At 44.3% G+C, this 9,194-nt stretch overlaps 1 pseudogene; it reads right to left on the reverse strand.

Moving 5' to 3' along the window:
• Positions 1 to 7,004: 7,004 nt before the first annotated feature.
• LOC136654463 (5S ribosomal RNA) lies at positions 7,005 to 7,124 on the reverse strand (annotated as a pseudogene).
• Positions 7,125 to 9,194: the final 2,070 nt, after the last annotated feature.

The raw sequence follows: 9,194 nt of genomic DNA on the forward strand, positions 1-9,194 counted from the left end.
TCGAAAGACTATGGTATCGCGCTCTGAAAGGTGGTTCTGGCACAGCGTCTAGTGTGGCTGAAAAGGCCAATCCGGGAGTGACAATCCCTTCCACACCGGGAGCAAGTGCAGTCTGTCCCTGGTCTGTCTCCCTGGCTATGGGCCTTCCTTCTTTGCCTCTTAGCCTCAGACTGTTGGCAAAGTGTCTCTTCAAACTGGGAAAGGCCATGCTGCACAGCCTGCCTCCAAGCGGGCCGCTCAGAGGCCAGGGTTTCCCACTTGTTGAGGTCCATCCCTAAGGCCTTCAGATCCCTCTTGCAGATGTCCTTGTATCGCAGCTGTGGTCTACCTGGAGGGCGCTTTCCTTGCACGAGTTCTCCCTAGAGGAGATCCTTTGGGATCCGGCCATCATCCATTCTCACGACATGACCAAGCCAACGCAGGCGTCTCTGTTTCAGCAGTGAATACATGCTAGGGATTCCAGCAAGTTCCAGGACTGTGTTGTTTGGAACTTTGTCCTGCCAGGTGATGCCAAGGATGCGTCGGAGGCAGCGCATGTGGAAAGCGCTCAGTTTCCTCTCCTGTTGTGAGCGAAGAGTCCATGACTCGCTGCAGTACAGAAGTGTACTCAGGATGCAAGCTCTGTAGACCTGGATCTTGGTATGTTCCGTCAGCTTCTTGTTGGACCAGACTCTCTTTGTGAGTCTGGAAAACATGGTAGCTGCTTTACCGATGCGCTCGTTTAGCTCGGTATCGAGAGAATGAGTGGAGTGTAATGAGAGAGAATGAGTGTAGTGTAGTGTAGAATGAATGAGGCAGTGTATAGCCATCTTGTAATTAATAAATTACACAGGCCAACACACATTTTGCTTCCTTAAACATTATATCAATTCCTGGGTATATTTGGGGTGTTGATTCCAAAAATGGCATCTGTTTTGCCCTATGACATCTAGTTTTGGAGATATAGTATAGCCTCATTAGTGAATGGTTCAAGCAGCTTCCTCGTGAGGAAGCCTACACCATGGCTTGCTCATGAGGAAGCTGCTTGAACCATTCACTAATGAGGCTATACTATATCTCCAAAACTAAACGTGATAGGGCAAAACGGATGCCATTTTTGGAATCTGCACCCCAAATTCATATCAAACCAGCATAAAGTTTGGGAAAAACTTTTCTGACCCTCAATTTTGTAGGCCTGTGTTATATGTAATATAATTTTAAATTTAATAATAAGTAATAGTGTTTAAATGGACCACATGAAATCACTATACGAGTGTTTTTAGCTTTTTTTGGTCATGTCCTACATCTTTCTTGGATGTCCTGCATTTGGGGATGCTTTGTCCTCTTTTGCTGCAATCACATCTGGGCACCCTGGTCTGGATGTGCATTTGAAAACATGCTTCACCTCATTTGATCATGTACACAGAAGGTGAGAAGAAAGAGATTCAACTGCTGCATCCCTGCCAATGTAGTTATGCGTTAAAGGATCATTTTTACTGCGGAGTCGGTTTTAACACTGGAGCACACTGTGAAACTCCATTGGAGTCTGTAGAAGGGAGAAATGCAGGTAAGGTGTATGTATACATGTAGACCCCCTCAGTGCAGTGTCACCTGCTGAATCCATATACCACCATCTACATAGCTGCAACATCTGAGAATAAACTTTGGAAAACATCCTTACAGTAGTCTGCATTTTAGCTTCTGGGGGTTACAGTATCTCTCTAGAGAAGTTTGTTGGCAGGTAGATTTTTTTGTCACATTTGCAATCTGCAGTCAAGAGGAGGTGTTCCCTGTGTTTGTGAAGTTTCCTCTACAGTTCTTGCGCAGTTGTTTTCTACATTATGGGCTTGTACGTCTGACAGACAGACTGATTGTCAGGGTGGGGGAAGGTAATCTTTTTTTGTTGTCAAATGCTTCTTCTGCCCCCTATTGGCAAATGTTCTACAGCTCCAGATTGATAAATATACTTATATACATACATACATGTACATAATGCAGCTTTGAACATTAATAAAGCATCAGAGTTTGCAATGGTTACAGCAAACTTTATATCTCTATATATATTAGAATTGGCAGCGTAATGATAGGTACTTGAACACTAAATTCAACTGTGTGGCATGTGCAACAGGGCTCAGATCTGATGATTCGCTTCCCAAATTATAGTTAAATAAACCCATAACGTTGTTGCTGTGCTATCTGTGAATTTGATTTGTGACATGTCAGGAAAGTTATTCCCAGCAAAGCAACAAGGAGATGTCCCTCGGAATGCCAAAGCTTGCATTCTTTCTAAGGGAACCTTCATATAGTCCCGATTGTGTGCTGCAGTTCAATGGACTCACAGCATGCACAGAACAAGTTTTGCTCCAAACATAAAAGGAGGTCCTTCAGTGTTAACAGTGCCCTGCAGAATGTTCCATAGGAACATGAATCCAGGAAACTGTTTTTTTCAAATTCTGACAGCATTCATTCATTTTTGCCTATTTCCATAATTTAGCATGCTACAGAACTGTATGTACATTTCACATATGTACAGGAAATGTAGGTAGGCGGGGAATGGGATCATGCCTTGAGGGCTCCACCTTCCATGCACCTTTGGCATAAGTCATGAAACAGTCTCTCATGCACAAACTATGTTTATGCACGTTCATGTGTTTGGTGCTCCTACTTTTGGCAGGACCTTCAACTACAGAGCCTACCTGCGCACAGATTGTACCCAGAGATACCCAGAGATTGTACCCAGATAGACCCAGAGAGAGAGAGAGAGAGAGAGAGAGAGAGAGAGAGAGAGAGAGAGAGAGAGAGATTAACAGGCAGATTCTCCCTTCCCCACAGGGGCATCCCATCCATTAGGCAAGCTGGTTGCATCAGCAGTAGATTTTAAGGGGGAAAGAGGATGGCAGATTTGGGGTGCCCTTCACCCTGAGTTGACCATGGCCACAGCCCCCTCCAGACTGTTGTGGATTCAACCTGCAGTGATCTACTTTCTGCCCACCAAAAGTGAGCCAAAAGAGGATCGCCCACCTCCATACCTTGCTAGATAGATCAAAGCCTTCTGATTTGACTTACAGGAACCATGCAAATGAAGGAGCTCCTTCATTCACATATTGCCTTTAAATCAAACCAGAAGTCCTGCACTTCTGCAACTGAAGAAATCCTGCAAGGAACACAGGAAGATGTTTCAAGGACCCAAAGTGGCACTGAGCAACAATCTGGGTCATGCCACTGCTGCTTTTCCCAGTGGCATCACTAGGGGTGCGGGCCAAAATTGGCCACATTTTTAAAATCTTAGTATTTTTTGAATTATACCATCAATGCATAATTTCAAGCAGAACGCAATGAAATAAACCATGTTGAAATATCTCTATTCTGCCAAAAGTTATAGCCAAAAAAACCAGCAAGGGTGGGGCAGGGGTGGGGCAATGGTGCATCACCATGCCCACAACGCAGGGCATTTGCCTTTCCCACTGCATGGGAGAAGGTCCATCATGGGGATTATGTGCTGACCTCCCGCACCGGGTGATGCAAACCCCAGTGACCCCACAGTGCTTTCCCACATGACTTTTGAAACCGTTTCTGTGCAGCTATGAAACTGTGACAAGCAGTTGACCACCCTTCCAAAAAACGTTTGGTGAGCCACCTGAGGGCTGAGAAAATAGCTTCTATGGGATGCATCCAAACCATGAGACACACTGGCTGGCCATTACCAATTTAGATATTTTAGAACAAAATACATCATCAACCAACAAAGAGCAATGGGGAAAATCGTCTTTTTTCATTCTGAATGCATGATTAAATAAACTCTACTTTTATGCAAGCATAATAAAAAGATGTGCAGAAGATGCTCAGTCCGCATCCCTTATGGATTCATTTAAATTCCATATACTACACGAAGAAAGCACCTGCATTAGAAAAACAGCTTTACAAAGAATGCTTAAAAGCAATTGAAAATACTGTTAGCACAGGTGTTGGCTGAATATCTTTGATCTTTAAGGCTCTGCTTTCTTAAAAAAGCATTAGGGAGAATGAATGTGTGTCTAAGCCAAAGAGAAAGTATTCTTTCTAAAGCAGACAGGAAGAAAAATAGCTTCTGCTTGTATATGGGCTACTTTCTAAGGAACACAGGCCTCCGAATGACAAGTAAAGGAAAACGAGGTTGCTTATGGCCTGAAATGAAATGACATGAATTCAGTGAACACACCAGCTCTGCCATCGCTAAGTGTAATACATTATTCATTGAGGCCTGTGATGAGATACTCACATGCACCCTGGTGAATTCCCTCCCCAGCATAAATCTGAAATAGATCATTTACTCTAGATTAATATCATGCAGCTTCACCGTGGCTTTCTTTTAAAGCTTCTATGGAGAAATGCAGAGGTCTGCAAAGTAAGCGCTGACCACAAACAGAATCCTGGCTCCACTGAACTGGAGAGCCTCTGTGGTCCACTAGACAGTGATGGAGAAATTTGTGTTTAGCTCTGGAGTCACAGAGAGAGTTAGACAAACCACTCAGCTTCAACCTCAGTTCTGAGTTTAGCAATGAAGTGCATTTGGAGATGTACAGAAACCCCCTAAGAAATTTTACTGGTCTTGCAGATATTCTTCCTGTGAGAATTTCCTTGAAAATTCTTAGTTCAGTGGTTGTCAAACTTTTTAGCATCAGGACCCACTTTTTAGAATGACAATCTGTTGGGGACCACTGGAAGTGATGTCATTCACCTGGAAGTGCTGTTGTGGTCAGAGGTGACATCACTGAGCAGGAAAGTTTTTAACACCCCCATATGGCAAAATCAAATATAATTAATTAGGTAATTAAGTAAGCAACAGTGCAATCTTATCTTGTGTAGGAATAGGCAGGCCAAGAGGCTTGCACTGTATCCAACACAAGATAGGGGCCCAAAGTGGCTCAGCTGGAGGCAAGGGGAATCGACTCCTTTTCCCCAGGGTAAGATGGCAGGGCTCAAATGGGGCTACTCTGATCTACTCCACCTAAAGAGGTGGCGCAGATCTGAGCAGCCTGGCATTAGACTGAGCCAACCAAGAGGGAGGTTAGGATCCGGCTAAGTGTTGGATCCTGGCTCCAACTCCCTCCCAGGCCTGGCCTGCCCACAGACACTCCCCACAACTTGCTCTCCCACTTCCACAGAATGCCCCCCAAAACACCTTTCCCCCCACCCTCCCTAGACCCCCACACCGAAGGCTTCTGCCTTCACTGCTGGGGCTGCATTTTCCCTCACCATGTAACTCACCCAGTGGCACGGAAATGCCTTACAGCACTTTTGTGACACCAGGAGGCCAGTGTAGGGAACTTGCACCAGCCTAGGGGGCTCTTTGGATTACGCCCCAAGTCCCATTAAACTCAATAGGACAGACTTCTGTATCAACATGCATAGGTAAGAGCTACTGCTGCCGGCCATCTCCTAAGGCATCTTGGACTGTCCATTTCAAAGCTTAGCAGGTGTCCTTAGTCTTGCTATTTCTTTAAAAAGTGTTTTGTCTATCAAGCCTCCTTCTGCAATAAGGAAAGCATTTGGCATGATGGGATTCCAAGAGCAACAATTAGAGTAAAGCCTAAAAGCTGCCCTTTGGTTTCAAACCTCTTGCTATTTCAGAGGACAAAACTATTTTATACTTAGGTGCCAATTTTTGCATAAGCCTTAAGCCTCCCGTAAGCAAACAAAGGCTAAATGAAGGTTCGGCTCCCACCCGCAACACCGGAGCAAACACAAACATGGGGGGCAGGTTGTACATCTGGTTCGGGAATAGAACCATCATTTACTTTGCTTACACATTTGCTTTTTGCTCTTTCAGGGAGTTAAAAGCTAAATTAGCAGCTTCTCAATCCCTTCGGTCAACTCCCCCCATACGCTCCACATTTCACATGGTCCTGCTATAAGTTTAACTCAAAAGTGACTCTTTAATGTCTCCAAAGAGGAGAGCAAAGTGGCAAAATACTCTGGTTCTCAAAGCTCCCAGAAAACAAACAAAAATCCAACAAAAAAAACCCCAGTAATTTATTTGTTTCCAAAATCCAAGTCTTGTTTAGATCATGGACTTACAATTTTATTTTATTTTTTAAACTCTTTGATTTTTATAACAATAGGCTCAGATGCATTGACAAAGTTTGGGAATTACGTATTTCACAAACACACCACAAAGCCTTGACCTGAAACATTTGTGGGTTGGGTAGTACAATTAAATCTTTGATACAGCAAGGCTCCGCTTCAAACAACTATGCCGTACCCAGTGGAGGCTATACCTGGGAGTGCACCGTTTTCAAAGCCTTCAATACACATGGTCAAAACATTTTCTTTAGTGCTAGAAGCTGGCTTCTTATATTAACAGAAAAGGAGATTTAAGAGAGTTGAAAGGAACTCTCAGTCTTACGGTTCAAGAACAAAACTAGCAGAGATGTTCCCAATGAATCATCTTCTGTTCACTTCTAGGTCAGCCTTGTCATGAAACAATATCATGCAGTTGTATGCAGAGGTGATATTTTCCTGCCTCCATCTCTAGAGCTGCCCTTTCTAAGCACTGAGTTGGTGTGCAATGCATCCCTGTGCATTTTACTCAGAAGCAAGTTCTGCCTTGTTCAGTGAGGCTGACTTTCAAGTAAACGTATATCATATACTGCAGCCTCTGGTGCCTTGAATTAAAAAAAATAAAAAGTATTTAAAGCATTTGTAGCCCTGCTTCTAGATGACACAGATGCACCATTATTATGCCATTTAAAAGGCATGGAGGTGGAAAAGAGAGGTGCCATGCTCACCTTTGGCTTCAGAAGCAAAAATGTCTTAACAGTTAAACCAGATGTTAAAACAGTGTTCTTCAACTTTGGGGTCGTGAACAGGTGCGGGGTTGCAGCACTTTATGGAAATGGAAAAGGTTGAAGGCCTGTGGACTACAGCACCACCAGGTAAAGGAGGAAGCACCTGGTGTAACCCTTCAGGTACCAGGAGATTGGATCACAGTCCTGCTCAGGTTCTTAAATGGTTGGCAACCTTCAGTCTTGAAAGACTATGGTATAAGCCTACAGCACCCGGTATTCCCAAGCAGTCTTCCATCCAAGTACTAACCAGGCCTGACCCTGCTTAGCTTCTGAGATCAGATGAGATCGGGCATGTGCAGGGTAACAGTTGCTGCAATTGTGCTAAAATTAGCACATCTGCACTGCTGTTGCTGCCCTGAATGGCTCCAACAGTGAATGGGAAGGGCTGCTTACACTGCACATTGCGGTGCCCGTAGTACTTACCACCCCCTCTGGCTATGCTGCTGGCACCAACTGTCCTGGATTTAAAATGGGGACCTTTTCCAGCCCACTCTGGTGATACTGGAACTTGAAACTAGGATATTTTACAAACAAGGTCTGTGCTCTAAGGTGGCCTATAACTCCCTCCTCTAACTATTGTATTGCCCTCAGTAGACAGTGTGAAGAATGACTCTCCCCTCTTTTTCATTCTGAGATCCACTGAGATCTCACATTCTGTGATCAGAAGAAGTATATCCAGTGGGATTCTCTCTACTGAAATAATTTTGAGATGGGTGAGATAATGTGGGAGGAGTGCAGATTGCCAGATCTTTGAAGATTTCGCAACAGGGGTAACATTCTCTATTAATTACGTCAATGAACCTCTAATCGGCATATTGCAACTGTATTTAAACAATGGTAGAGAAACCGCAAGGTGAACAGCAAAGTCAATCTGAAAGCAAAGTCATCCACCCAAACTGCGAAGCCAGACCACATCAAAGTCAAATGACAACCTGAATACGAGAAACCATCAGGAAGAACCTGGGCTTCAACAATAAGCAAGGATTCCCTAGAATACCCTGAATGGGACAGGGCAGAGAAGATTAAAAACAACAACAAGGGAGGGGGGAGAACAACAGCCAAATAAAATAAACAAGGCGGACAGATTTCCAGGCCAGGAAATCTGCTTCTCTCTTCCCCACCTGGTTCCTCCTGAATAAACATTCAGTTCAAACCTTTGCATATTTTTCTTCTTAAAGAATGAGACTTATTTATCCATAGTGCATCATGAAGTGTGAGTTGATAAGTCTTCAGAAAGGGTTCTTTCCTTTGTAAGTGCTGGTGAGGCTAAAGTGTGGGACTTGAGCTTTGTGTTTAGTGACCATCAACGAACTGTCCCCTAAAAGACAAGCTGCCTCCAAATCCTTCCCCTTCCCACCTCCCTGCTTCTTTTTAAAGAGGAACTTGTTGCAGGCTGGCATTAAGAGTCCTCCCAGGATGCAGTATATACCCAATAATAATTGAGTTACCAATAGCAGAGTATTCAGAGTCTGAACTTAACAGTTCAGGGTACATCTACACAGTGGCGCCACGAGGGATTGCATCACCTGGTATGGGAGGTCTCATCCTCATGATGGACCTCCTCCCATGCAGTAGGCAGGGCAATGCCCCAGGCACCATGCCCTGCCCACTGCATGGGAGGAGGTCCATGCACTCTGGGTGCCCCAGAGGGTGCCCCATTACCCTATTGTTTTTTTGGCTATAAACTTTGATGGAATAGAGATGTTTCAATGCAATTTGTTGCAATGCATTCTGCATGAAATTCTGCATCAAATGATATATAACATGATGATATTATATGAAAATACCAAGATTTTAAAAATTTTGACCAGTAGTAGTGTCACATCCCCCCCGCCCGTGCACATCATCCGGTGCAGCCCACACACCCCTAGCAATGCCACTGCATCAACATATAGAGCAAAGTAAAGTGAAAGTCGCCTGCCCCACTTCACATTTACAATGAAGAGCAACACTCTTGAATGCTACCCTGTGTCACATTTCTCAATAGAGATATAGCACACAGAGAGAGATGTCCTAATTGAGCCCTTTACCTGCTGTGGGGCTCTTGCTATTTGCAAGGAAAGTGTTGTTCATAGGAAATGGTTAAAAAGAATACAAACTCCCACCCACAGATTGCAATAGATTCAGGGCCCAATCCTATCCAATTTTCCAGTGCCAGTGCAGCCGTGCCAATGGGATGTGTACTACATCCTGTGGTGGAGGGGCAGGCCCAGAGGCCTCCTCAAGGTATGGGAACAATTGTTCCCTTACCTGAGAGCTGCACTGTGGCTGCACCAGTGCTGGAAAGTTGGATAGGATTGGGCCCTCATTCATTCATTATATTCACACCACTCAGAGCCAGCCCACGAATGATGCAATATGAAAGTGTCACATGGAGTGGAACTGATG

Source organism: Tiliqua scincoides, chromosome 5 (assembly GCF_035046505.1).
Source record: "Tiliqua scincoides isolate rTilSci1 chromosome 5, rTilSci1.hap2, whole genome shotgun sequence".
Classification (NCBI taxonomy): Eukaryota; Metazoa; Chordata; class Lepidosauria; order Squamata; family Scincidae; genus Tiliqua; species Tiliqua scincoides.